This window comes from Narcine bancroftii, chromosome 11 (assembly GCF_036971445.1).
Source record: "Narcine bancroftii isolate sNarBan1 chromosome 11, sNarBan1.hap1, whole genome shotgun sequence".
Classification (NCBI taxonomy): Eukaryota; Metazoa; Chordata; class Chondrichthyes; order Torpediniformes; family Narcinidae; genus Narcine; species Narcine bancroftii.
Genome location: NC_091479.1, coordinates 25,471,169 through 25,498,340, shown reverse-complemented (window position 1 = coordinate 25,498,340; position 27,172 = coordinate 25,471,169). Strand labels below are relative to the sequence as shown.

At 45.3% G+C, this 27,172-nt stretch overlaps 1 long non-coding RNA gene across 3 annotated transcripts in view; it reads left to right on the top strand.

Moving 5' to 3' along the window:
• Positions 1–27,172, top strand: part of LOC138745692 (uncharacterized) — a 157,377-nt gene that overhangs the window by 16,677 nt on the left and 113,528 nt on the right. For all 3 annotated transcript variants that reach the window (XR_011346413.1, XR_011346414.1, XR_011346412.1), the window contains exon 3: positions 11,250–11,390. This is a non-coding gene — a long non-coding RNA (uncharacterized lncRNA). The remainder of the gene's footprint in view (positions 1–11,249; positions 11,391–27,172) is intronic.

Genomic DNA, 27,172 nt, shown 5'->3' with positions numbered 1-27,172 from the left:
CCTGCCTATCCAGATATTTGTACATACTATCTCGAAGAATACCCTCCATAACTTTTGCCACCACCAAACTCAAACTTATTGGCCGATAATTATTTGGCCTACACCTTGAGCTCTTTTTAAAACAGCAGAACTACATTTGCAACCCTCCAATCCCGCAACACCACACCCACTTCCAGTGATCTTTGTAAAATCACCATCAGAGCCCCGGCTATTTGCTCCCTGACCTCCTTTAACGTCCTGAGAAAAGTACCATTAGGACCAGGAGACTTATCCACCTCCATTGACCCTGGAAGATCCAAAACCCTCTCTTTAATAGTCCTTATCCTTTCCATAACTAAAGCATTCATCTCATTTATCTCACATAGTCCAGTGTCCCTTTCCCTCGTGAATAGAGAAGAGAAAAAAAATTGTTCAATATCTTCCCCATCTCATACAGCTCTTGACATACACATCGCCCACCGTTAGCATTTTCCAGTGGACCTACTCTATCCTTCAACCTCCTTTCACTGTTCATGTATCTGTAAAAACCCTCGTGATTCACATTCACCTTATTAGCTATTGACACCTTATACCATCTTTTTGCCTTTCTAATTTCCCTTTTGAGGTTCTTTCTGCAATCTAAGTAAGGATCAATCTTTTGTTTCTTATATTTAGCATGGGCCTCCCTCTTATCCTGAACCGTTCCTAATTTTTCTAGAAAACCACGGCTTCCTTGGAGTCTTGCCTTTCGGCCGATCTGGAACATGAAGATCCCTTACTCTCAAAATCTCACTTTTAAATACCCTCCAATTTTCTTCTAGATCATTTTCGACTAAAAGATCAGCCCACACAACTCTCTGCAAATCTCTTCTCATTTCTTCAAATCTGGCCTACCCCCACTCGAAGATCTTCAACTTTGAACCCGACCTATCCCCTTCCATAATTAAGCTAAATCTAAAGGACCCATGATCACTGGATCTGATGTTCTCCCTAACGCTCACCTCCGCCACCTGCCCCATTTCATTCTCTTCCCACAGATCGAACACTGACCCCATCTCGTGGACATCTCCACATGCTGCTGCAAAATGCAGTCCTGAACACGTTATCTAAACTCTAAGCCATCCTGACCTCTCACTGACTCTGTTTCCCAATCGATGTTAGGACTTCACTTGCCTCCTTTCTGGACCCATCAACCTTGTGTATAACTTAATCAGGCTGAAACCTAGTTTTGTGTTGTGGCATAATGGCAGAGGACATGACATTCTGGTACATAGTAGGTGCATTGGACGCTGCTACAGGATCTCAAGTAAGAGAATTTGTTGCCAATCCCCTGGTGGAAAACCAGTACACTAGGTTTAGCCAATTTCTCCTGGACACACTGGAATTGATTAGACATGAGCGCAGCTTGCGGCTTTTAAATATGGAGGGCTCGGGTGAGAGGAATCTATCCGATCTAATGAATGAGATGGTTGCATTAGCAGATGGTCATTCTCATTGTATACTTTTTGAGACTCAATTCCTGTCCAAACTTCCAGGTTGTGTCGCAATACCAATCATTAACATGGATTTCCATGTAGCGCGGGAGGCTGATAGGCTCCATTATACTCCAATGCAAGAGTCTGCTCACGTCCAGACTGTTTTTGCAGCAGATCTATATCCCATTTCCTATGAGCCTCCTGTATCTACAGTTCAGTCAAAGAAGGATGAACACACTGATGGGCGGCGAGAATGCTGTTTTTACCATCGCCAATGGGGATAAAAGCCCATTGCATGTACCTATTACATGTCCTGCATGTACCTATTACAGAAAAAAGGTAGGAAATGAAAAACCCGGCTACCATTAATGGCCTCGGCATCTGGCACAAGTACGGGCCCATTGTGTCTTCAAGACGACACTGGTAAGCACAAGTTTCGTGTAGACACAAGTGCTGAGGTCCGTTTGCTCCCACCCAACCTATTTTGAAATAAAAAACCACAGAAATAACAACACCTGGCTCTTCAAACAGCAAATGGGATGAAAATTCCCTGCTTTGGCACACGACGAGTCACGATTTGGATAGGAGGTGTGACATTCCATTGGAATTGTGTATTGGCTTCCATTACACAGCCCATTATGGGTGCAGATTTTTTAAGGTCCCGTGACTTTCTAGTAGATGTGAGGTGGAGGAAATTGGTTCATGTACCACTTTTCAAACATACCCACTGGTCTGCAGCAAAGGGAGTGTTTCCCATCTCAGGGTCCAGACCCTGCACAAAGATGCACATGCTGCTCTCCTCAATGAATTTCCCTGTACTCTCTCACCAAATTTCAATCCCTCCTAAATGGCCCAGGGTGTGTCCCATTACATAGACACTTCAGGCCTGCCGAGTTACACCAGGACTCGTCCTCTTCCACCTGATAAACTGCGCAGGCTTTTTGAATTTCATAGGATGCCATTTGGGTTGAAGAATGCCGTTCAAACCTGCCAGCAGCTGATAGGCACTTTGGGCAGAGATTTAGAGTTCCCTGACATCTACTTGGATAATGTCCTCATAGCCAGTCAGGATATCACCAACTGCATTTACTCCGCCTGTTCCAAGGGCTGGGGGAATTTGGTCTTCCCATCAACCCTAGCAAATGTCAATTTGGCAAGTCCACCATCAGCTTCCTGGGACACAAGATCACAGCCAATGGTGTCTTTCCCTTATCCAGCAAGGTAAAGGCAGTCCCTGCTTTTCCAACACCTACCACGGATCAGGGCCTGCAGAAATTCTTGGGCAGGAGAAACTTCCATCACCGGTTCATTCTAGCAGCTGCTGACATTCTTTGCCCACGGTTTCCGATCCTCACCACAAAGCACAGGGACGTTCCCTGGACAACAGAGGTTGAATTTGTGATGCTCAAGATGCTTTAGTCAATGCAGCAATGCTCCCCCATCCTAACCCCGATACTTCCTTGACATTTAGTTCTGATGCCTCGAGTACGGCCCTGGGTGTGGTTGTTGAGCAGTACGTTGATGGCCATTGCCAACCCCTCGCGTTCTTTAGCCGACATCTATAGCCATTGGAGATGAAATACAGTGCATTGTATCAAGCGACACGGCACTTCCGATTTGTTTTGGAGGGTCAGTATTTCACTGTGTTCACAGACCACCAGCCACTCGTTTTTGCCTTCATCAAAATAACGGATCCATGGTCGGCAAGACAGCAGGGTCACTGTCATACAATTCAGAATTATTCCATGGATGTGCACTATATTTCTGGTAAAAACAATGGCGTCACGAATATGCTGATCAGACTGACTGTATATCATATTCAGGGTGACATTGATATTCCGGAATTAGCCAGTGTCCAGGCAATGGACCCCGATGTTCAGGCATACAGTACGGCCATGACTAACCTGGATATACAGCAGGTGGCAGCACAACTGGGCTGCCAACCTTACTTTGTGACATGTCTTTGGGCTACACTAGACCAGTGATTCCGCCATCTTGGAGGCAATGCCTTTTTGACCAGATGCACAGCTTGTCTCATCCGTCCATCAGAACATCTGTCAAGCTCATGTCAAATAAATATTTATGGCATGGTCTGAAAAAAGGCATTGCGCAATGTGTCTGCACATGTACCTCCTGCCAGACTGTCAAAATTCAGTGCCACACTAAGGCACCTCTTCAACCTTTCCTGGCGGTACACAGGTTGTTGTAACACATTCAAGTGAACCTGCTCGGACCATTGCCAGTATCTCAAAACATGAGATAGATTCTAACAGTCATAGAACGTTTCATGCGCTAGCCAGAGGCCATCCCATTGCCATCCAGTGACTCTGAGACAAGGGCCAGAACATTCATCATCAATTGGATGGCTAGATTTGGTTTCCCGACCCACAATTACTTCAGTCCGCAGAACACAATTCACCCACAGTCCAACGGCCTTGTGGAACGTTTCCACCGGCAACTGAAGGCCCGATTCACCGGTCTAAATTAGGTCGATGAGTTGCCATGGGTTCTATTGGGAGTGCGCCCGGCTCCAAAGGAAGACATGTTTGCATTGTCCGAAGAGTTGGTTTATGGTACAGTCCTTACAGTTTCTTGGGACATTCATTTCACAACCAACTCTGATCTGAACGTTCTTCCACAGTTTCGACGTGGTGTTGCGATCACCTTTTCCTACCCACTGGCATGGAACCTCTAAACAGAATGTACCCCCATCACTCCTGGACACTGATTTTGTTTTTGTGTGCAGACAGGTCCCACGAATACCGTTACGACCATATGAGGGCCATTGTCGTGTGGTGAAGAAGGATGGGGTTGTGTATACTATGGACATTGGGGGACATTGTAGCTGTTTCATGTGGACAGACTCAAGCCTGCCCATGTAGATCCCACTTCACCCATTCAGTGCCCCCTGCACAGACGGCGAGGGCGTCCACCTAAGGTGCATGCAGCAGGTGCTTTAGTTTCTGGTAATGGTTCTTGGGGGGCGGGTAGCAGCTGTGTAATGGGCTGAGTGGGCACGGTTCTTTGGCGGGCGTGTGAAATCATAAGACAAACAGGCGTCCATTTAATTGACCATCCTCGCGTGGTGCTGCATGCCGAGGAACGACACATTGATCTGTGGATTCTCCTGACAGAAGGTGCGGGACACTCACAGGGCTTAATATAAACCTGCGGTCCCGTGGATCGGCAGCAAATACATAATGATGTCCCATGGAGCCCGGGACACGCTGTAAATAAAATAAGCCTGTAAAGTCTGAATAAAGCAATCTTGTGTTGACTAACCTGGTGTGTGTGTATGTGTGTGTGTGTGTGTGCGTGTGTGTGTGTGTATTGCTTTAGTAGCTCTATCGAAGTAGCTGCTACATATATAAATATTTTGGATGATTATTGTACTTACAGGATACTTTTCATCCATCTCACAGCCTGTGGGAAGAAACTATTACCCAGCCTGGCGGTCCTGATTTTGATGAAGGACCTGGTTAAATATGCTGTGCATTGGATGGAAATGGTCTTTTTACAATTCCTTGAGCCCTATTTGAACAAGACTCCCAGTAAATGTCACCTACAGGAGAAAGGGAGACCCCAGTGATACTCACAACTCTTTGCATCATTCCTGTCTGATGCTTGCCAGCTACTAGACCATCGAATGATGCAGCCAGACAGGAGACTCAACTGCACTCCTGTAAAATCTCAGGAATAGAGCTGTTGGCCTTGACCTCCTCAGTCTCCTTTGGAAGTGTAGGCACTTCCTGACCAATAAGGAGGTGTGATTGTTTTGTGTATTAATACGTGTGCTGTATGGATGGGAATTTTATGTGATTGTATTGTCTATTCTTGCTCTTTAACAATCTTTAGTGGATAGAAGTAGTCATTGTACTTTAGGATATACAATCATGTACAGATTGTCCTTAAATAGCCATTTGGCCCAGATGTCTATTCAGTCCAAGAATACTTTCGACCACAGGCAGATTTTGAACAATAACACCATTCATTCTGCAACAACTGCCACTTAATTTTGCCAGTTGTTCAAAGTTAAGCTCTATGGGGAAAACACCACTGTCAACTCTTCTACCTTAAAGGAGTAAATATATTGAAATGGGCAGTAGATCAAGAGATGGAAACAGTGAAATCAGACAGAGGTGAGTGGCTGCTTAAAATTAGAAACATTCGTGTTCATGCTATAGAGTTTAAGGCTGCCCAGGAGGAATATAATGTGTTTTCTATAAGTTTGTTTGCCCTCACCCTGGCGAAGGATGGGGCCAACAGACATGTTGCTGGAAGGGTTCGAGAATTGATATGTTAGGCCACAGGAAGCTCAAGTTTCGATCCACAGAGCACAGGTGTTTAGCAAAATGGCCACCCAGTCTGTATTTGGTCTTGTTGGTATCGAGGTCAACTGAGTCTACCAAATATAGTAGATTAGGTAGGATGGGATGCATGTGAAACACTGCCTCACCTCGAAGGTCTGATTGTGACCTTGGATGGAGGTGAAAGGAGATGTAGGGACAAGTTTGGCAATTTCTGCAGTTCCAATGGGGACTACATGAGGTGGTGATGGGTGGAGAGGGAAGTGCCATCAAGGGAGTCACAGAAAGACGTGCCCCTGTGAAAAGAGGATATGAGTGGAGCGGGTTAGATGTAACAGGTTAGAGGATGGTGCTGAAGTTGGAAGTATTCAAGGATAACGTGTCAGATGTGGCAGCTGATGGGTGGTAAGTGAGAAACCTGAGGGATTCTGTCCTTGTTCTGCCAGAGAGCAGGTGGGGGAAGGGCAGAAAAAGAATTGGAGATAAGGGTGTAGGCTTTATCAAATACAGTATGGGGGAATCTGCATTTATTGAAGAAATAAGACATTTTGGGTGTCCTGGAGTAGAAGACCTCATCCTGGGACTGTTACCGGCCCAGAGGACCCCAAAACCTAGCAGCAATAGTAAATCATTAAGACAAATGGTTATTTAAACAAACATTTTTAAATTTCTTTAAACAAAAAAACAGATTCAAACTTTAACTTATCTCTATTAACTTAACAGCCTTACATTGCTCCCTTCCAATTCTAAGTGCAGGTGTATTTAATATGTATAAAGTTCTTTGACACAACTCCAAGTTCACCGGTGTCTATCAATTCTTATACTGTGCACAGGTTCAACATTTATGAATTTTCACCAAGCTCTGGTGCTTAAAAGTAAACGTTTACGCTCCTGGAAGGCACCTATTGGTTTCAGAGAGGGATTTCTTGCTCATTGGACACACAAAATCTCATTCGCTGTGATCATTCACTTTGGGGACTTGCCAAAGAAACTAGCCCCATCAGAGTTTTCCAAATGATAATCTCTTCTGCAGGTCACCATTGAGTTCCTTTTTCTCCCTTATTTCAGGTGAAACACCATTTCTAGCCAGCCATTTCCTCTTGTATGGACAACAAGGTTTTTCAACAGGCTGAACTGAGAACTCACAACCCGTCTTCAAAATGGGGTTTCAACAAGATGTCAGCTTGCCATCTCTCTCTCTCTTTTAGAAAAAAAGCCTATTTGGCCTCTCCTCTCTGCTTGCAAAACCACATGACCTTAGAACCGCAAACTGGAACCAGCCAGATGACTGCACCTGACCCAAACTTCTGAGTCCATTCATCTGTTGCTTTAAAAACAATAATCCATTTATACCTAATTTTGAAATTATAGCAAAGCAGTCTCCTTGTTTTGCCTTTGCAAAGGCTCTCGGCGCCTGCATGACTCACTCTCAGCAAAGCTCTTGCAATTTTTATAAGCTGTTTTGTGAAGTGTTTGTGTTTGTTTGTAACCTCCACGACTCCTACAATCCATCTCTTTCAAAAACATATCTATATACAATGTAAAATATATAATCTGTCACAGGACAGATGCAGCAGAAGAGTTGTGATAAAATCAATGGTGTCCTTGCAAAAAAAAAAATGGGAAGAGGTATAATCCAGGTAGCTCTGGTGAGTGGAGTTTGTAATAGTTTGAAACTTGAACCTCTATCTCTATTTCAGGAGACAATTTACTGTCATGTAATTTAAAAGTGTCATATCACACAAAATTGTTTTTTTCCTGCTTTAAGGCAGACATTCACCATTGGTAGAAATTGCCTGACATGCCTTTTGCAGTGAGAGAAAGAAGCAAAAGATAGTCGTGCTCTCTCTCTCCCCACCCCACCACCCCACTATCCCAAGCCCTGGGCCAAGTCACTGAGGGTCTGTGGATTCTCTTTCAATGGTCACAGACCATCCAAGTCATTGGCAATGCAAGCTCCAGTTTTGAACCTCTGACACAATTAGGAACCATTTAGCACCAACTCGTATCCCAAGTCTGATACCTGATACCCTTTTAGCCGGTTTAGAAACCGTCTCTAGCAATCCACAGCCTAGTGTGAGTTCCTTGACTGCTTTCTCCAGAAGCCCATAGCCTGCGTGGGTTTCTCTCCTCAAATTACCAACAGCCTGACAGATATGTTGGTCCTACAGATGCAGGACACCTCACTGTTCTGCTTCCATGGTCACTGCCCCGTGGAATGAATCCTCTGCTTCTCAGATGTTGATGGTGTGTGGTCTTCCTGTTTTCTGGTCCCCTGTGTTGGTCCTCCGCTTCTCCAGAGTTCGTGGTGGCGAGGAAATCTAACACATCTAAATAAAAATTTTACAACTTAGAGGAGAATCTCGCATGTCTAGAGGGATTGAAAGGGCATTTTTACAAATTGAAGCCTAATATTTGAATATTCAGGTGCCAAATTTGCAAAAGCATAGAGTATATATTTCTCAAGCTTTAAGTAATTTTTTCTAAAGGATACAACTTTGAATTTTTGCATGTCATCTTGGCATCCCTAAAATTATATCTGATATCCAATAAATGCAATACATTTCCTCATCACCGCTAACATTAATTAAACAAATTTCAATTGATACTTTAATAGTTTTAATTTGGGCCTTGTTCCTTCAATATTTCCTAATAAAAATAAGGTTGGATTTTGTGGAAAAACAGCTCCTATAACTTGTTCCAAAAAATTTGTAATTCTCCCCAAAAAGATCTTGCATTAAGACAAAGCTAAGTTGTATGCAAGAAAGTTGCTACATCTTCACCACACCTCAAACATTGATCTGATAATTCTGATTTCATTTTTTTTTTCTATTCAATTTCTCTGGTGTAAGAAGTAACTGCAGAAGAAAATCTAGTTGCGAATTCCTTCCTCACTGCTGTTGCAGTGTGGAACTCTGGTCAATCGATCCAAAATGCTGAGTTGAAGTGAATTAATACAACTCCTCTGGATCACGTGATCTCTATTCCCAAATCAGCTTCCTGTTGAGCTTTTTAAATCCAACTGCCTGAGTCACCTGACTCCAGGTGCAGCTTTCAGATAAAATCCTTTCTGACATATGCTACGTTACGGGTGTAAAAAGAATTATACTGAACTAATTTATATCTTACATTGAGATCCTGATATGGACCTTCCCTTATTTGCCAATCAATTAAAATATTCAGATCCACTTCCCACCTTTGTCTCGACTTATGAACTCCTCGTTTAAAAGTTCCTACTTGTAATAAAGAGGACATCATCGAAGTAAATTCCTTTATAAGGAATTTCTATTTCAGTACCACATGGTTGATCCTATCTTATCGTTCAAATATGCTCTTAGTTGGAAATAGCAAAAAAGATTGCGATGAGTTATGCGATATTTATTTCTCAGTTGTTCAAATGACATTAATTGACCCCTTTCATAACAATCTTCAACATTTATAATTCCCTTTCGAAACCAGCTGTCCAGAAATTGATGATCCTTGGAAAAAGATAGGAGGATTTTGAATCAAAGCCATTCTGGGTGATGTACATCCACTTACACCAATTTCATCATTTATTTTATTCCATATATTAATCATATGTTTCAACAATAGTGTATTTTTATCACCAACCTTTAATTTTGAATCCCACGTATAGAAATTCATCTGCTTTCTCTCTCCTATTTTATTTGATGGCAATTTTTCCCTTTCAAAAAAAGAAGCAAGAAATCTCATTTGAGCTACTTGAAAACAATTTTTAAAATGAGGAAGCTGTAGTCCTCTCAATGCAGAATTTGCATTGGGTCACTTGTATCATGGGATTCAATAATAAATGGGTTCACATGACATAAGCTCATGATGCAGACTGTTTTCTGATAATGGAATACAAGAGGAGGGTTGTCTTGGTCTTCCGCAGGATATAGATCACAAGATACAAGGGCAGGTAGGCCCATTGAGTCTGTTCAACCATTCTTCCACTCAGCCCCCACTGCCCAGCTCTCTCCCCTTAACCCTTGATTCCTTGACGAATCAAATACCTGTCAATCTCTGCCTGAAATACACCCAATGACCTCAGTTCCACAGATTCACGACCCACTGACAAAATAAATGTTTCCACATCTGTTTTAAATTGACACCCTTTTATCCTGAAATTATGTCCCTTGTTCTAGAATCTCCTACCATGGGAAATATCTTTGTCATATGTACTATGTCGAGGCCTTCCAGCATTTGAAATGCCGCTGAGGTCCTTCTTATCCTTCTGTACTCCAACTAGTACAGTCGAAGAGTCGACAATTGTTCCTCATACACTAACCCTTTCATTCCTGATATCATTCCAGTAAATCATCGCTGACCTTCTCCAACACCAGCACATCTTTTCTCAAATACGGCACCCAAAACTCTAATTTTGATTGAATGGAAAGGGAATTCTCCAACGACACAAACACAACAGTTAAATGATATTATGTCTTGTTAATATTTACAATAATTATTGAAAAGTCAATTAATAATTTTCAAAAGATGACCAAAGGATCCCAAAACACAGCAGCAATAGATATTCACCAAGAATGGTGACTTAAACAAAAGCTGATTTTAATTATCTTTAAACATGAACACGATTTACACTTTAACTGATCACTATTTTAATACTTTAACTTAATTTACTTAACTTACACCCCTTCTAATTCTCAGTGCACGTGTGTGTAATGTGTGTGTAAGTTCAGAAAAGTTCTTTGGTTCACAGTCCAATATCACTTCTCATTCCTCCAAGTTCACTGGTTGCAGGCCATTCTTATACTGTGTACAGAATTTAACATATATATATATATATATTTATATATATATTATATATTATATATATAAAATATATGCATAAAGTTCACCAGGTTTTGGTGCTTGAAAGGTAAATGAGCACTGCTCAGGAAGGTTCTTGTCGTTTTTCAGAGAGAGGTGTGTTGTTCAGGGAAACATTAGGGTGTTTTTGACTCAATGTACCAGGATCTGAAGTCCGTTATCTCTTCAGAAAAGCTCTGATAGCTTTAGCATGGAGCAGAACTGAGCCAGGACTTTGCAGGTATTTAAGGGAATGTGTGGGCAGGGTTTTTTCTGGACCAACAATCTCACCAAATGACTCTGCTTGAAATCAAGATTCAAACCATTTTGAGGAATACAACAGGAATTGTTCAACAAGAGCCTGGTGTTCCCTCAGGAGTTTTCTTTCAATAATGTACATGATTTTTTTTAAAACCCTGTTAATATTCCTGTTACAGATCTTTGTATTTAACTTTCAGGTTGCTATCTGTTGTTAACTTGGAGGCCTTTAATGGGGTGATTGGGTGGAATCTTTGCTTTAACCAAGCAGTTTTCTTGCAATTTTCCAGCTGTAAGATGTGGTGTAGTTGCTTGCAAGTTTAGCAAGTGGGATTATGATGTGAAACTGCAACTCACAGCATTTTGTTTTTGAAAATGCAAATATGAAAATTTTAACTTTGATCTTCTTGGTTTGCTTAAGTTTACAGAGGAGATGTTGGGTCAAGCTGAGAAGACAGAGTTGGAAGCTCATTTGGCGAATCGGCTGGGCAAAGCAGAAAGCACAAAACGAGGGACTGAAAAAATAATGAAGGAGACTGAAGTGCCGTTGAACCAAACCCAGGTAAAGAATTTAATTTTGTGCTGTGTACTTAAGAGACCAAATGATTTGGGCTATTAGTGGTGACCTATTAAATGAACAAAATCTGATTAGAATTGAAGTTTATGGAATGTTTGGAAGTTGCCACAAAAAAAATGGAGATATAAATTAAATGTTATAATTAAGATAAATGAACAAAACAATGAGCCTGGTGTCACAGTATCTGCCTCCCTCTAACATATATCATCGTTAAACCTTCTCCCCAATATGAACCTGATGTCAAAGTATCTGACACAGTTAATCGTACATCACTGTTAAACCTTCTCACGAATGTGAATCCTGTCTCATAGTTTCTGCCTCAGTCTATCTTTTTTGGCTTGGCTTCGCGGACGAAGATTTATGGAGGGGGTAAAAAGTCCACGTCAGCTGCAGGCTCGTTTGTGGCTGACAAGTCCGATGTGGGACAGGCAGACACGATTGCAGCGGTTGCAGGGGAAAATTGGTTGGTTGGGGTTGGGTGTTGGGTTTTTCCTCCTTTGCCTTTTGTCAGTGAGGTGGGCTCTGCGGTCTTCTTCAAAGGAGGTTGCTGCCCGCCAAACTGTGATGCGCCAAGATGCACGGTTTGAGGCGTTATCACCCCACTGGCGGTGGTCAATGTGGCAGGCACCAAGAGATTTCTTTAGGCAGTCCTTGTACCTTTTCTTTGGTGCACCTCTGTCACGGTGGCCAGTGGAGAGCTCACCTTATAACACGATCTTGGGAAGGCGATGGTCCTCCATTCTGGAGACGTGACCCATCCAGCGCAGGTGGATCTTCAGCAGCGTGGACTCGATGCTGTCGACCTCTGCCATCTCGAGTACTTCGACGTTAGGGATGTAAGCGCTGCAATGGATGTTGAGGATGGAGCTGAGACAACGCTGGTGGAAGAGTTCTAGGAGCCGTAGGTGGTGCCGGTAGAGGACCCATGATTCGGAGCCGAACAGGAGTGTGGGTATGACAACGGCTCTGTATACGCTTATCTTTGTGAGGTTTTTCAGTTGGTTGTTTTTCCAGACTCTTTTGTGTAGTCTTCCAAAGGCGCTATTTGCCTTGGCGAGTCTGTTGTCTACCTCATTGTCGATCCTTGCATCTGATGAAATGGTGCAGCCGAGATAGGTAAACTGGTTGACCGTTTTGAGTTTTGTGTGCCCGATGGAGATGTGGGGGAGCTGGTAGTCATGGTGGGGAGCTGGCTGATGGAGGACCTCAGTTTTCTTCAGGCTGACTTCCAGGCCAAACATTTTGGCAGTTTCCGCAAAGCAGGACGTCAAGCGCTGAAGAGCTGGCTCTGAATGGGCAACTAAAGCGGCATCGTCTGCAAAGAGTAGTTCACGGACAAGTTTCTCTTGTGTCTTGGTGTGAGCTTGCAGGCGCCTCAGATTGAAGAGACTGCCATCCGTGCGGTACTGGATGTAAACAGCGTCTTCATTGTTGGGGTCTTTCATGGCTTGGTTCAGCATCATGCTGAAGAAGATTGAAAAGAGGGTTGGTGCGAGAACACAGCCTTGCTTCACGCCATTGTTAATGGAGAAGGGTTCAGAGAGCTCATTGCTGTATCTGACCCGACCTTGTTGGTTTTCGTGCAGTTGGATAATCATGTTGAGGAACTTTGGGGGACATCCGATGCGCTCTAGTATTTGCCAAAGCCCTTTCCTGCTCACGGTGTCGAAGGCTTTGGTGAGGTCAACACAGGTGATGTAGAGTCCTTTGTTTTGTTCTCTGCACTTTTCTTGGAGCTGTCTGAGGGCAAAGACCATGTCAGTAGTTCCTCTGTTTGTGCGAAAGCCGCACTGTGATTCTGGGAGAATATTCTCAGCGACACTAGGTATTATTCTATTTAGTAGAATCCTAGCGAAGATTTTGCCTGCAATGGAGAGCAACGTGATTCCCCTGTAGTCTGAGCAGTCTGATTTCTCGCCTTTGTTTTTGTACAGGGTGATGATGGTGGCATCACGAAGATCCTGAGGCAGTTTACCTTGGTCCCAACAAAGCTTGAAAAACTCATGCAGTTTGGCATGCAGAGTTTTGCCGCCAGCCTTCCAGACTTCTCGGGGGATTCCATCCATACCTGCTGCTTTGCCACTTTTCAGTTGTTCGATTGCCTTATATGTCTCATCCAGGGTGGGAACCTCATCCAGCTCTAGCCTTAGGGGCTGTTGAGGGAGCTGGAGCAGGGCGGAATCTTGGACTGAGCGGTTGGCACTGAAAAGAGTTTGGAAGTGTTCTGACCATCAGTTGAGGATGGAGATCTTGTCACTGAGGAGGACTTTGCCGTCTGAGCTGCGCAGCGGGCTTTGGACTTGGGGTGAGGGGCCGTACATAGCCTTTAAAGCCTCGTAGAAACCCCTGAAGTCGCCAATGTCCGCACTGAGCTGGGTTCGTTTGGCGAGGCTAGTCCACCACTCATTTTGGATCTCCCGGAGTTTGCGCTGAAGATGGCTGTTATAATTAATAATAAATCTTAAATGTTATAATTAAGATAAATGAACAAAACAATGAGCCTGGTGTCACAGTATCTGCCTCCCTCTAACATATATCATCGTTAAACGTTCTCCCCAATATGAACCTGATGTCAAAGTATCTGACACAGTTAATCATACATCACTGTTAAACCTTCTCACGAATGTGAATCCTGTCTCATAGTTTCTGCCTCAGTCTATAGTACATCAGCGTTAAACCTTCTCCCCACTGTGAACCTGGTGTAATAGTATTTGCTTCAGTCTACCGTCCAGCACTGTTTAACATTCTCCCCACTGTAAACCTAGTGTCACAGTATCTACCTCAGTCTCCCATACATCACCCTTAAATCTCCTCCCTACTCTGAACCCAGGGTAAATGTATCTGCAATAGTGTAATGTGGATCACTTTTAAACATTCTTCCCCCTGTGAACCTGGTTTCACAATATCTGCCACATTTTATTGTACATCACTTTTAAACATTCCCTGTACTGTAAACCCAGGGTCACAGTATCTGCCTGAGTCTACTGTACATCACCATTAAACTTTCTACGCACTGTGAACCTGGTGTAACAGTACCTGCCACAGTTTATTGTACATCACTGTTAAACCTTCTCACTAATGTGAACTCGGTGTCACAGTATCTTCCACAGTTTAGCGTACACCACTGATAAACTTTCTCCCCCTTGTGAATCAAGTGTCACAGTATCTGCCTCAGTCTTCGTACATCAATGTTAAATATTCTCCCCACAGTGATCCTGGTGTTACAGTACCTGCCACAGTTTATTGTAACTGACAAGTCCGAAGCGGGACAGGCAGACACGGTTGCAGCGGTTGCAATGAAAAATTGGTTGGTTGGGGTTGGGTGTTGGGTTTTTCCTCCTTTTTCTTTTGACAGTGAGGTGGGCTCTGCGGTCTTCTTCAACGGAGGTTGCTGCCCGCCAAACTGTGAGGCACCAAGATGCACGGTTTGAGGCGATATCAGCCCACTGGCGGTGGTCCATGTGGCAGGTACCAAGAGATTTCTTTAGGCAGTCCTTGTACCTCTTCTTTGGTGCACCTCTGTTTCGGTGGCCAGTGGAGAGCTCACCATATAACACGATCTTGGGAAGGCGATGGTCCTCCATTCTGGAGACGTGACCTACCCAGCGCAGTTGGATATTCAGCAGCGTGGATTCGATGCTTTCGGACGCTGCTATCTTGAGTACTTAGATGTTGGTGATGAAGTCACTCCAATGAATGTTGAGGATGGTGTGGAGATAACGCTGGTGGAAACGTTCTAGGAGCCGTAGGTAATGCCGGTAGAAGACCCATGATTCAGAGCCGAACAGGAGTGTGGGTATGACAACGGCTCTGTATACGCTAATCTTTGTGGGGTTTTTCAGGTGGTTGTTTTCCCAGACTCTTTTGTGTAGTCTTCTAAAGGCGCTATTTGCCTTGGCGAGTCTGTTGTCTATCTCATTGTCAATCCTTGCATCAGATGAAATGATGCAGCCGAGATAGGTAAACTGGTTGATCGTTTTGAGTTCTGTGTACCCGATGGAGATGTGGGGTGGGGTGCTGGTAGTCATGGTGGGGAGCTGGGTGATGGAGGACCTCAGTTTTCTTCAGGCTGACTTCCAGGCCAAACATTTTGGCAGTTTCCGCAAAACAGGACGTCATGCGCTGGAGAGCTGGCTCTGAATGGGCAACTAAAGCAGCATCGTCTGCAAACAGTAGTTCACGGAAAAGTTGCTCTTGTATCTTGATGTGAGCTTGCAGGCGCCTCAGATTGAAGGGACTGCCATCTGTGTGGTACCGGATGTAATCAGCGTCTTCGTTGTTGAGTTCTTTCATGGCTTGTTTCAGCATCATGTTGAAGAAGATAGTAAAGAGGGTTGGTGCAAGGACGCAGCCTTGCTTCAAGCCGATGTCAATGGAGAAGGGTTCGGAGAGCTCATTGCTGTATCTGACCCAACCTTGTTGGTTTTCGTGCAGTTGGATAACCATGTTGATGAACTTAGGGGGGCATCCGAGGCGCTCTAGTATTTGCCAAAGCCCTTTCCTACTCATGGTGTTGAATGCTTTGGTGAGGTCAATGAAGGTGATGTAGAGTCCTTTGTTTTGTTCTCTGCACTTTTCTTGGAGCTGTCTGAGGGCAAAGACCATGTCAGTAGTTCCTCTGTTTGTGCAAAAGCCACACTGTGATTCTGGGAGGACATTTTTGGCGAGACTGGGTATTATTCTATTAAGGAGAATCCTAGCGAAGATTTTGCCTGCAATGGAGAGCAGCGTGATTCCCCTGTAGTTTGAGCAGTCTGATTTCTCGCCTTTGTTTTTGTACAGGGTGATGATGATGGCATCACGAAGGTCCTGGGGAAGCTTTCCTTGATCCCAGCAGAGCTTGAAAAACTCATGCAGTTTGGCATGCAGGGTTTTGCCGCCAGCCTTCAAGACCTCTGGGGGGATTCCGTCAATACCTGCTCCTTTGCCATTTTTCAGTTGTTTAATTGTCTTACATGTCTCTTCCTGGGTAGGGAATTCATCTAGCTCCAGCCTTAAGGGCAGTTGAGGGAGCTGGAGCAGGGCAGATTCTTGGACTGAGCGGTTGGCACTGAAAAGAGATTGGAAATGTTCTGACCATCGGTTGAGGATGGAGATCTTGTCGCTGAGGAGGACTTTGCTGTCTGAACTGCACAGTGGGCTTTGGACTTGGGGTGAGGGGCCGTACACAGCCTTTAGAGCCTCATAAAAACCCCTGATGTCACCAATGTCAGCGCAAAGCTGGGTTTGTTTGGCGAGGCTAGTCCACCACTCAATTTGGATCTCCCGGAGTTTGCGCTGAAGATGGCTGCATGTGAGACAGAAGGCTCATTTTTTTCCTGGCCAGGATGGCTTTGCAAGGTGAGCCTGGTGGGCAGCTCGCTTCTTTGCCAGCAGCTCCAGGATTTCCTGGTTGTTTTCATCAAACCAGTCCTTGTTTTTTCCTGGAGGAGAAGCCCAGTACCTCTTCAGTGGATTGCAGTATGGCCGTTTTCAGCTGATCCCAGAGGGTTTCAGGGGATGTGTCCATTAGGCAGTTTGCACCCTCAAGCTTTGCTTGTAGGTTTGCCTGGAAGTTTCCTCTCACCTCGTCTCACTGCAGGTTTCCAACATTGAACCTCTTTTTGGGAGCTCTACTCTTCCTGAACTTTGGCTTGAAGCGAAGGTTGAACTTGCAGCGGACAAGCCGGTGGTCAGTGTGGCATACCGTGCTGGGCATGACCCTGGTGTGGAGCACATCTTGTTTGTCTCTTTCTCGCACCAAGACGTAGTCCAGGAGGTGCCAGTGTTTGGATCCGGGATCCATCCAGGTAGACTTCAGGCTGTCCCTCTGCTGGAAAAGGGTGTTCGTAATGACAAGCCACTGTTCTGCGCAGAGCTCCAACAGGAGGTGCTCATTGTCATGGCACTTGCCGACACCATGCTTGCCCAGGATTCCTGGCCAGGTTTCTGAGTCTTTGCGATGCGAGCGTTGAAGTCGCCAAGGATGACAACCTTGTCGGCTGTAGGGGTGTGTTGGATGAGGTTGCGCAGATCAGTGTCGAACTTGTCCTTTTCTGCTGGCTCCGCCTGGAGGGTTGGAGCATAGACCCCGATGAGGGTGATGCGTCGCTTGTTTTGAAGGGGGAGTCGCATGGACCCGATCCAGTCAGAGTGGCCTGTTAGGAGGTTTCTGAGTTTGGAGGTAATGGAGTTCTTGACCATGAAGCCTACACCAGATAGGCGTCATTCAGCCATAGGCTTGCCTGACCAGTAGAGTGTGTAGCCTGCGCCACATTCTTGGAGGCTGCCTGCATCTGCAAGGCGGACTTCGCTGAGAGCGGCTATGTCAATGCCAAGTCTGAGGAGTTCTTGAGCGATGAGGGCAGACCGACGTTCAGGTCGGTGGCTGTCAGCCTTGTCTGGCATGGTTCTGATGTTCCAGCATGCTAGCTTGAGCTTGTGTGCATCTTTTGAGTGGGAGTCCGTGGACATGTCCTCGGGCCTGCGCAAAGGAGCTTTTAGGTGGAGTGCAGTGTGTGTGCAGTACTGGCCCCACCCTTTACACCCATGGTTCGATGGCGGCGCCCGTGCGGCTGTCCGTGCAGGTAAAGCAGTTTGTTTGGCCTTAAAACCTTCCCTGTGCCGGGAAGGAGGTAACGGCCCCAGTCCGGGCACAGGGAAGGCGGCGGCCCCAGTCTGGGAAGAGGGGAGGAGGAGGCGGCGGCCCTGGCCTTGGCAGAGGGAAAGCTGGCAGAGGCCCAGGTTCAGGCAGAGGTAAAGAGGCGGGAGCCTCGGTCAGGGCAGAGGAAAGGCGGCGGCCCCAGTCCGGGCTGAGGGAAGGCGGCGGCCCCAGTCCGGGAAGAGGGGAGGAGGAGGCGACAGCCCCGGTCTCGGCAGAGAGGAAACAGGAGGAGGCCCCGGTCCGAGTGTAATGAAAGGCGGCGGCCCTGGTCCAGGCGCTGGGAAAGGCGGCGGCCCCGGTCCGGGCAGAGGGAAGGTGGCGGCCCCAGTCCAGGCAGAGGGGAGGTGGAGGTGGTGGCCCCGGCCTCGGCAGAGAGAAGCAGGCAGAGGCCCCGGTCCGGGCAGAGAGAAGAAGGTGGCCCCAGTCCGGGTAGAGGGGAGGAGGAGGCAACGGCCCCGGCCTCGGCAGAGAGGAAACAGGCAGAGGCCCTGGTCCGGGTGCAGTGCAAAGCGGCGGCCCTGGTCCAGGCACAGGGAAAGGCGGCAGCCCCAGTCCGGGCAGAGGGAAGGTGGCGGCCCCGGTCCAGGCAGAATGGAGGTGGAGGCGGTGGCCCCGGCCTCGGCAGAGAGAAGCAGGCGGAGGCCCCGGTCCGGGCAGAGAGAAGGAGGCGGCGGCCCCGGCCCTGCCATCTTGCTCATTTAATGCCTGGAACACGAAGCAGAGCCAATATAGATTGGAAGCATAGAGCAATCAGGCTGAGCCCAGGGCGCTCCACCCCATGACTGAGGACAGCGGCCGTGGATCCCCAGGTATCGTTCGGCCTAAGAAGGGAGGCAGGCCTCTCCAGCCCGGTTAAGCAACCTGCATAGGAGAAGGATACTCTGATATAAAACCTACGACCCAAGGATTGTACATTACTGTTAAACCTTCTCAGTGCTGTGTACCCAGTGTCACAGTATCTTCCACAGTTTATTGTACATTACTGTTAAAACTTCTCACTGTTGTGAAGCCATAATCTTAGTATCTGCCTCAGTCTACCATACATCATTGTTAAACCTTCTCCCCCTTTAAACCACTAAACCTGGTGTCACAGTATCAAACAGTTTATCGTATTTGACTGTTCAAATGTCACAATATCTGACGCAGTTTATCGTTCATCACTGTTAAACCTGATCCCCACTGAAATTGGGGTCACAGTATCTGCCTCATTCTTCCATACATCATTGTTAAACCTTCTCCCCCTTTAAACCACTAAACCTGGTGTCACAGTATCAAACAGTTTATCGTATTTGACTGTTCAAATGTCACAATATCTGACACAGTTTATCGTTCATCACTGTTAAACCTGATCCCCACTGTGAAATTGGGGTCACAGTATCTGCCTCATTCTTCCATACATCACTTTTAAACCTCTCCCCACTGTGAACCTGGTGTCAATTTATCTACCACAGTTCATTTCACATCATCGTTAAACCTTCTTCCTACAGTGGTGAACATGGTGTCACAGTATCTGTCACAGCTTATCGTAAATCACTGTTAAACCTTCTCACTAGTGTTAATTCAATGTCACATTATCTGCCAAAGTCTAACATACATTACTGTTAAACATTCTCCCCACTGTGACATTATCTGCCTCAGTCAACTGTACATCACCGTTAATCCTTCTCCTCACTGTGAACCTGGTGTCACAGTATCTGACACAGTTCATCACTGTTAAACCTTCTCCCCACTGTGAACCTGGTGTCACAGTATCTGACACAGTTCATCACTGTTAAACCTTCTCCCCACTGTGAACCTGGTGTCACAGTATCTGACACAGTTCATCACTGTTAAACCTTCTCCTCACTGTGAACCTGGTGTCACAGTATCTGACACAGTTCATCACTGTTAAACCTTCTCCCCACTGTGAACCTGGTGTCACAGTATCTGACACAGTTCATCACTGTTAAACCTTCTCCCCACTGTGAACCTGGTGTCACAGTATCTGACACAGTTCATCACTGTTAAACCTTCTCCCCACTGTGAACCTGGTGTCACAGTATCTGACACAGTTCATCACTGTTTTCTCCCCACTGTGGTCTACCGTCACATCAAAAATAAAATTCTACCCTCGATGAACCCGGTGTCACTGTATCTGCTGCAGTTTTTCTTACACAACTATTAAACCTTCTCCACTCCATGAAACTGGTGTCACAGTATATGTCACAGTTTATTGTATATCACTGTTAAACCTTCGCACTACTGTGAATCCTGTCTCACAGTATCTGCCTCAGTCGACTGTGCAGCACCATTAAACCTTCTCCCCACCTTAAACCTGGTATCACAGTATCTACCTCAGTCAATCATACATCACTGTTAAACCTTCTCCCTACTGTGAACCCAGTGAAATAATATCTGCCTCAGTCTCCAGAAAATCACCATTAAAATTTCTCTCCACTGTGAACTCTGTGTCACTGTACCTGCAACAACGTATTGCGTGACACCATTAAACCACCTCCGCACAGTGAACCTGGTGTCACAGTATCTGCCACAGTTCATTGAACCTCACTGTTAAACTGGTGTCACAGTATCCTTCTCAGACATCCGTATATTACAGTTAAAGCTTCAACCCACTGTGAACCTTGTGTCAAAGTATCTACCACAACTTATTGTACATCACTGACAAACCTCCCCACTGTGAACCCAGTGTCACAGTATATGTCTCAGTCTACCGAACATCACCATTAAACCTTCTCTCAACTGAGAAACTGGTGTCACCCTATCTGCCACAATTTATCTTACATAAATGTTAAACATTCTCCCCACTTTGTACCAGTTCTCACAGTATCTGCCTCAGTCTCCCGTACATCACACTGAAACCTTCTCCCCACTGTGAATTCAGTATAACTGTACATGCCAGAGTTTATTATCTTTCTTCTTCTTCTTCTTCTTTGGTTTGGCTTCACGGATGAAGATTTATGGAGGGGTAATGTCCACGTCAGCTGCAGGCTCGTTTGTGGCTGACAAGTCAGATGCGGGACAGGTAGACACGGTTGCAGCGGTTGCAAGGGAAAATTGGTTGGTTGGGGTTGGGTGTTGGGTTTTTCCTCCTTTTTCTTTTGTCAGTGAGGTGGGCTCTGCGGTCTTCTTCAAAGGAGGTTGCTGCCCGCCAAACTGTGAGGCGCCAAGATGCACAGTTTGAGGTGATATCAGCCCACTGGCGGTGGTCAATGTGGCAGGCACCAAGAGATTTCTTTAGGCAGTCCTTGTACCTCTTCTTTGGTGCACCTCTGTCATGGTGGCCAGTGGAGAGCTCGCCATAACACGATCTTGGGAAGGCGATGGTCCTCCATTCTGGAGACGTGACCTACCCAGCGCAGTTGGATCTTCAGCCGCATGGATTCGATGCTGTCAGCCTCTGCCATCTGAAGTACTTCGATGTTAGGGATGAAGTCGCTCCAATGAATGTTGAGGATGGAGCGGAGACAACACTGGTGGAAGCGTTCTAGGAGCCGTAGGTGATGCCAGTAGAGGACCCATGATTCGGAGCCGAACAGGAGTGTGGGTATGACAACGGCTCTGTATACGCTAATCTTTGTGAGATTTTTCAGTTGGTTGTTTTTCCAGACTCTTTTGTGTAGTCTTCCAAAGGCACTAATTGCCTTGGCGACTCTGTTGTCTATCTTGTTGTCGATCCTTGCATCCGATGAAATGGTGCAGTCGAGATATGTAAACTGGTTGACTGTTTTGAATTTTGTGTGCCCGATGGAGATGTTGGGGGGCTTGTAGTCATGGTGGGGAGCTGGCTGATGGAGAACCTCAGTTTTATTCATGCTGACTTCCAGGCCAAACATTTTGGCAGTTTCCGTAAAACAGGACGTCAAGCACTGAAGAGCTGGCTCTGAATGGGCAACTAAAGCAGCATCGGCTGCAAACAGTAGTTCACGGACAATTTGCTCTTGTGTCTTGGTGTGAGCTTGCAGGCGCCTCAGATTGAAGAGACTGCCATCTGTGCGGTACCGGATGTAATCAGCGTCTTCGTTGTTGAGGTCTTTCATGGCTTGTTTCAGCATCATGCTGAAGAAGATTGAAAAGAGGGTTGGTGCGAGAACGCAGCCTTGCTTCACGCCGATGTCAATGGAGAAGGGTTCAGAGAGGTCATTGCCGTATCTGACCCGACCTTGTTGGTTTACGTGCAGTTGGATATCCATCTGTGAACATGGTGTCATAATATCTGTTTCACTGCACCATACATCACCATTAAAGCTTCTCCCCACCGTGACCTAGTCACACAGTATATGCCAGAATTTTTTATACATCGCTGTTAAACCTTCTCACTGCTCTGAACCCGGTGTCACAGTATCTGTCTCAGTCCACCGTACATCTCAGTTAAACATTCTCCCCACTGTGAACATGGTGTCAATTTATCTGCCACAATTTATTGTATACCACTGTTAAACGTTGTCACTACTGTGAAGTCGGTGTCACAGTATCTGCCACAGTTTATTGTACATCATGTCAACCTTCTCCCCACTGTGAACTCTGTATATCAGTATACACCTGAGTTTATTATTCATCACTGATAAAGATTCTTCCCACTGTGAACCTGGTGTCACAGTATCTGACACAGTTTATTGTACATTACTGATAATCCTTCACCTCATTGACAACCCGGTGCCACAGTATCTGCCTCAGTCTTCCATACATCAGCATTAAACCTCTCTCCACTGTGAATCTGGTGTCACTTTATCTGCCACAGTTAATTTACATCACCTTTAAACATTATTGCCAGTGTGAACCTGGTGTCACAATATCTGACATAGTTTATTGTACATCACTGTTAAACCTTCTCACTACTGTGAACTTGGTGTTACCATATTTGCCAAAGTCATCCATTCATCACATTAAACATTCTTCCCACTGTGAACCCAGTGTCACGGTATCTGCCTCAGTTTCCCATACATAACCAGTAAACCTTCTCTCCACTGTGACCCCAGTTTTAATATATCTGCACAGTTTATTTTACAACACCGTTAAACCTTCTCCCACTGTTAATCTGGTGTCACAGTATCTGACACAGTTTATAGAACATCACTGTCAAACCTTCTCATGAATGTAAATCCTGTCTCACAGTAGGTCCCAGCTCACTGTACAATGTTAAACCTTCTCCCCACTGTGAACCTGGAGTAGCAATATCTGCCTCAATATACCTTACATCACCCATAGACCTTCTCCACACTGTGAACCTGATGTAACAGTATTTGCCTCAGTCTCCCGTATATCACCATTAAACCTACTCCCCACTGTGATCCTGGTGTCACAGTATATGCCAGAGTTTTTTGGACATCACCATTAAACCTTCTCCCCACTGAGAACCCAGTGTAACTGTATCTGCCTCAGTCTGCCGAACATCACCATTAAACCCTCTCCGAACTCTGAACCTGGTGTTGCAGTATCAGCCACAGTTAATCGTATATCACTATTAAACTTTCTTACTTCTGTGAACTCATTTTCATGGTATCTGCCAACATTTACCGTACATTACTGTTAAACCTTCTCACTAGTGTAAATCCTGTGTCATAGTATCAGTCTCAATCTACCGAAAATCACCATTAAACCTTCTCCCTAATTTGAACCCACTGTCACAGAATCTGCCGAAGTCTACCGTACATTAATGTTAAACCTTCTCCCTACTGTGAACCCAGTGTCTCAGTATCTGTCTCAGTCTTCCGTGTATCACCGTTAAACCTCCTTCCCACTGTGAACCTGTTGTCACAGTATCTACCCTTGTTTATCTTACATTACTGATAAACCTTCTCCCGAACACGGTGTCACAATATCTACCTCAGTCTACCGTATATCACTGCTAAATCCTCTCCCCACTGTTTACCCAATTTCACAGTATCTGCCTCATTCAACCGTACATCACCATTAAACCTTCTCCCGACTGTGAACCCGGTTAAATAATATCTGCCTCAGTCTCCCAAAAATCACCATTAAAATTTCTCATCACTGTTAATTCTCTGTATCTGTATCTGCAACAATGTATCGTGTGTCACCTTTAAATCTCCTTCGCACTGTGAACCCGGTGTCACAGTACCTGCCACAGTTCATTGAACCTCACTCTTAAAACGTCTCACTAATGTGTACCTGGTTTCACAGTATCCGTCACAGTCCACCGTACATCACCATTAAAGCTTCTACCCAATGTGAGCCCGGTATAAGTGTATATGCCAGAGTGTATTTTGTATCACTGATAAACCTTCTCCCCAGTGTTAAATTGGTTTCACAGTATCTGCCACAGTTTATTGTACATCACTGTTAAACCTTTTCATTACACTGAACCCAGTGTCACAGTTTCTGTCTCAGTCCACCAGACTTCACCGTTAAAACTTCTCCCCACTGGGAAACCGGTACATCAGTATATACCAGAGTTTATTATACATCACTGATAAACCTTCTTCCCACTGTGAACCTGCAGTCATTGTATCTGACAAAGTTTATTGTACATCACTTTTAATCCATTTCTTTTTTTTGAACCCGGTGTCACAGTGTATGTCTAAGCACACAACATTAAATCTTCCCTCTGTGAACCCGATGTAACAGTATCTGTCTCAGTCTCCCGTATATCAACATTAAACCTACTCCCCACTGTGATCCTGGTGTCATAGTATATACCAGAGTTTATTATACATCACTGTTAAACCCTCTCCCCACTGTGAGCCCCATGTAACTGTATCTGCCTCAGTCTTCCGTGTACAACATTGAACTTTGTCCCCACTGAGATCCTTGTGTAACAGTGTCTGCCTCAGTCTACCGAACATCACCATTAATCCTTCTCTCAACTGAGAAACTGGTGTCACCCGATCTGCCACAATTTATCCTATATCAATGTTAAACCTTCTCCCCTCTTTGTACCTGGTGTCACAGTATCTGCCTCAGTCTCCTGTACATCACACTTAAAACTTCTCCCCACTGTGAATTCGGTCTAACAGTGTATGCCAGTGGTTATTATACATTACCGATAAACCTCCCCACTGTGACCCCTCTGTCATAATATCTGTCTCAGTGCACCGTACATCACCGTTAAACGTTCTTCCCGCTGTGAACCTGGTGTCACATTATCTGACACAGTTTATCATACAACAATGTTAAAGCTCTCACTGCTGTAAACCCAGTGTCACAGTATATGACACTACTGTGTACCTGGACTTCCAAAAGGCCTTCGATAAGGTTCTGCATAAACCACTGGCTTCCAAAATCAAGGCTCATGGGTTTGGGGGAAAAGTATTGATGTGGATTGAGAACTGGCTGACAGGTAGAAGACAGAGTTGGGATAAATGGCTCATTTGCTGAGTGGCAGTCGGTGACCAGTGGGGTGCCACAGGGATCTGTACTGGGATCCCAGCTGTTCACACTTCACATTAATGATCTGGATGAAGGGATTGGATGTAATATCTCCAAATTTGACACGAAGCTAGGAGGGGTTGTGTGCATGGAAGAGGGGGTCAGGAAGCTCCAGTGTGATTTGGATAAATTGAGGGACTGGTCAGATACATGGCAAATGCACCACAATGTGGATAAATGTGAGGTTATCCACTTTGGTAATGCAAACCGGAGGGCAGATTACTGTTTGAATGGCAATAGATTAAGTGATGGGGAAGTGCAGAAAGACCTCGGGGTACTTGTATACCAGTCCCTGAAGGCGAGCATGCAGGTACAGCAGGTGGTTAAAAAGGCAAATGGTATGTTGGCCTTCATATCAAGAGGGTTTGAGCATAGGAACAAGGATACCTTACTGCAGCTGTACAGGGCCTTGGTGAGATCCCACCTGGAGTATTGTGTGCAGTTTTGGTCACCTTATCTAAGGAAGGATGTTCTTGCAATGGAGGGAGTGCAGAGGCGATTCACCAGGCTGATACCTGGAATGGCAGGAATGACTTATGAGGAAAGATTGCGCAAATTGGGATTGTACTCACTGGAGTTTAGAAGATTGAGAGGGGATCTCATAGAGACATATAAAATTCTGGCAGGACTGGACAGAATGGATGCAGATGGGATGTTTCCAATGGTGGGAAAATCCAGAACCCGGGGCCATGGTTTGAGGATAATAGGCAAACCATTTAGGACTGAGATGAGGAGGAATTTCTTTACCCAGAGGGTGGTGAATCTGTGGAATTCATTGCCACAGAGGGCAGTAGAGGCAGGTTCATTAAATCTATCTAAGAGGGAATTAGATCTATTTCTTCAGTATAAGGGTATTAAAGGTTACGGAGAGAAGGCGGGGACGGGGTACTGAACTTTAAGATCAGCCATGATCTCGTTGAATGGCGGAGCAGGCTCGAAGGGTCGAATGACCTACTCCTGCTCCTATCTTCTATGTTTCTATGTTTCTATCCCCATTATACCTACACCTCACTGTGGTCCTGTATATACATCACTGTTAAATCTTCTCACTGCTCTGAACCCAGTGTCACAGTTTCTGTCCCAGTCTACCGTACATCACCCTTAAACGTTCTCCACACTGTGAACACAGTATAACTGAATCTGCAACAGTGTGACGTGAATCATCGTTAAACTTCTTCCCCACTGTGAACTTGTTGTCACAGTATCTGCCACAGTTTATTGTACATCACTCTTAAACCTTCTCACTACTGTGAACACGGTGTTACAGTACCTGCCTCTGTCTACTGTATATCACTGTTAAACTTTCTCCCCACCGTGTAACTGGTGTCACAGAATCTGGCTCAGTCTACCGTACATCACCGTTGATCCATCTCTCAACTGTTAATCCAGTGACACTGTATTTTCCACATTATATCGTACATCACCATTAAACCTTTTCCCCATTGTTGACCTGATGCCACAGCATCTGCTGTCATTTATTTTACATCACTGTTAACCTTTCTCATGGCTGTGAACCCAGTGTTACAGTATCTGCCACAGTATATCGTACATCACTGATGAACCACCTCTCCACTGTGAACACTGCATCACAGTATCTGCCTCAGTCTACCGTATATCATCGTTGATCTATCTCTCAACTGTGAATCCACATTATATTTGCCACATTATATCGTATATCACTGTATTTCACCACTGTTGACCTAATGCCACAGCATCTGTTGTAGTTTATTGTCTCTTC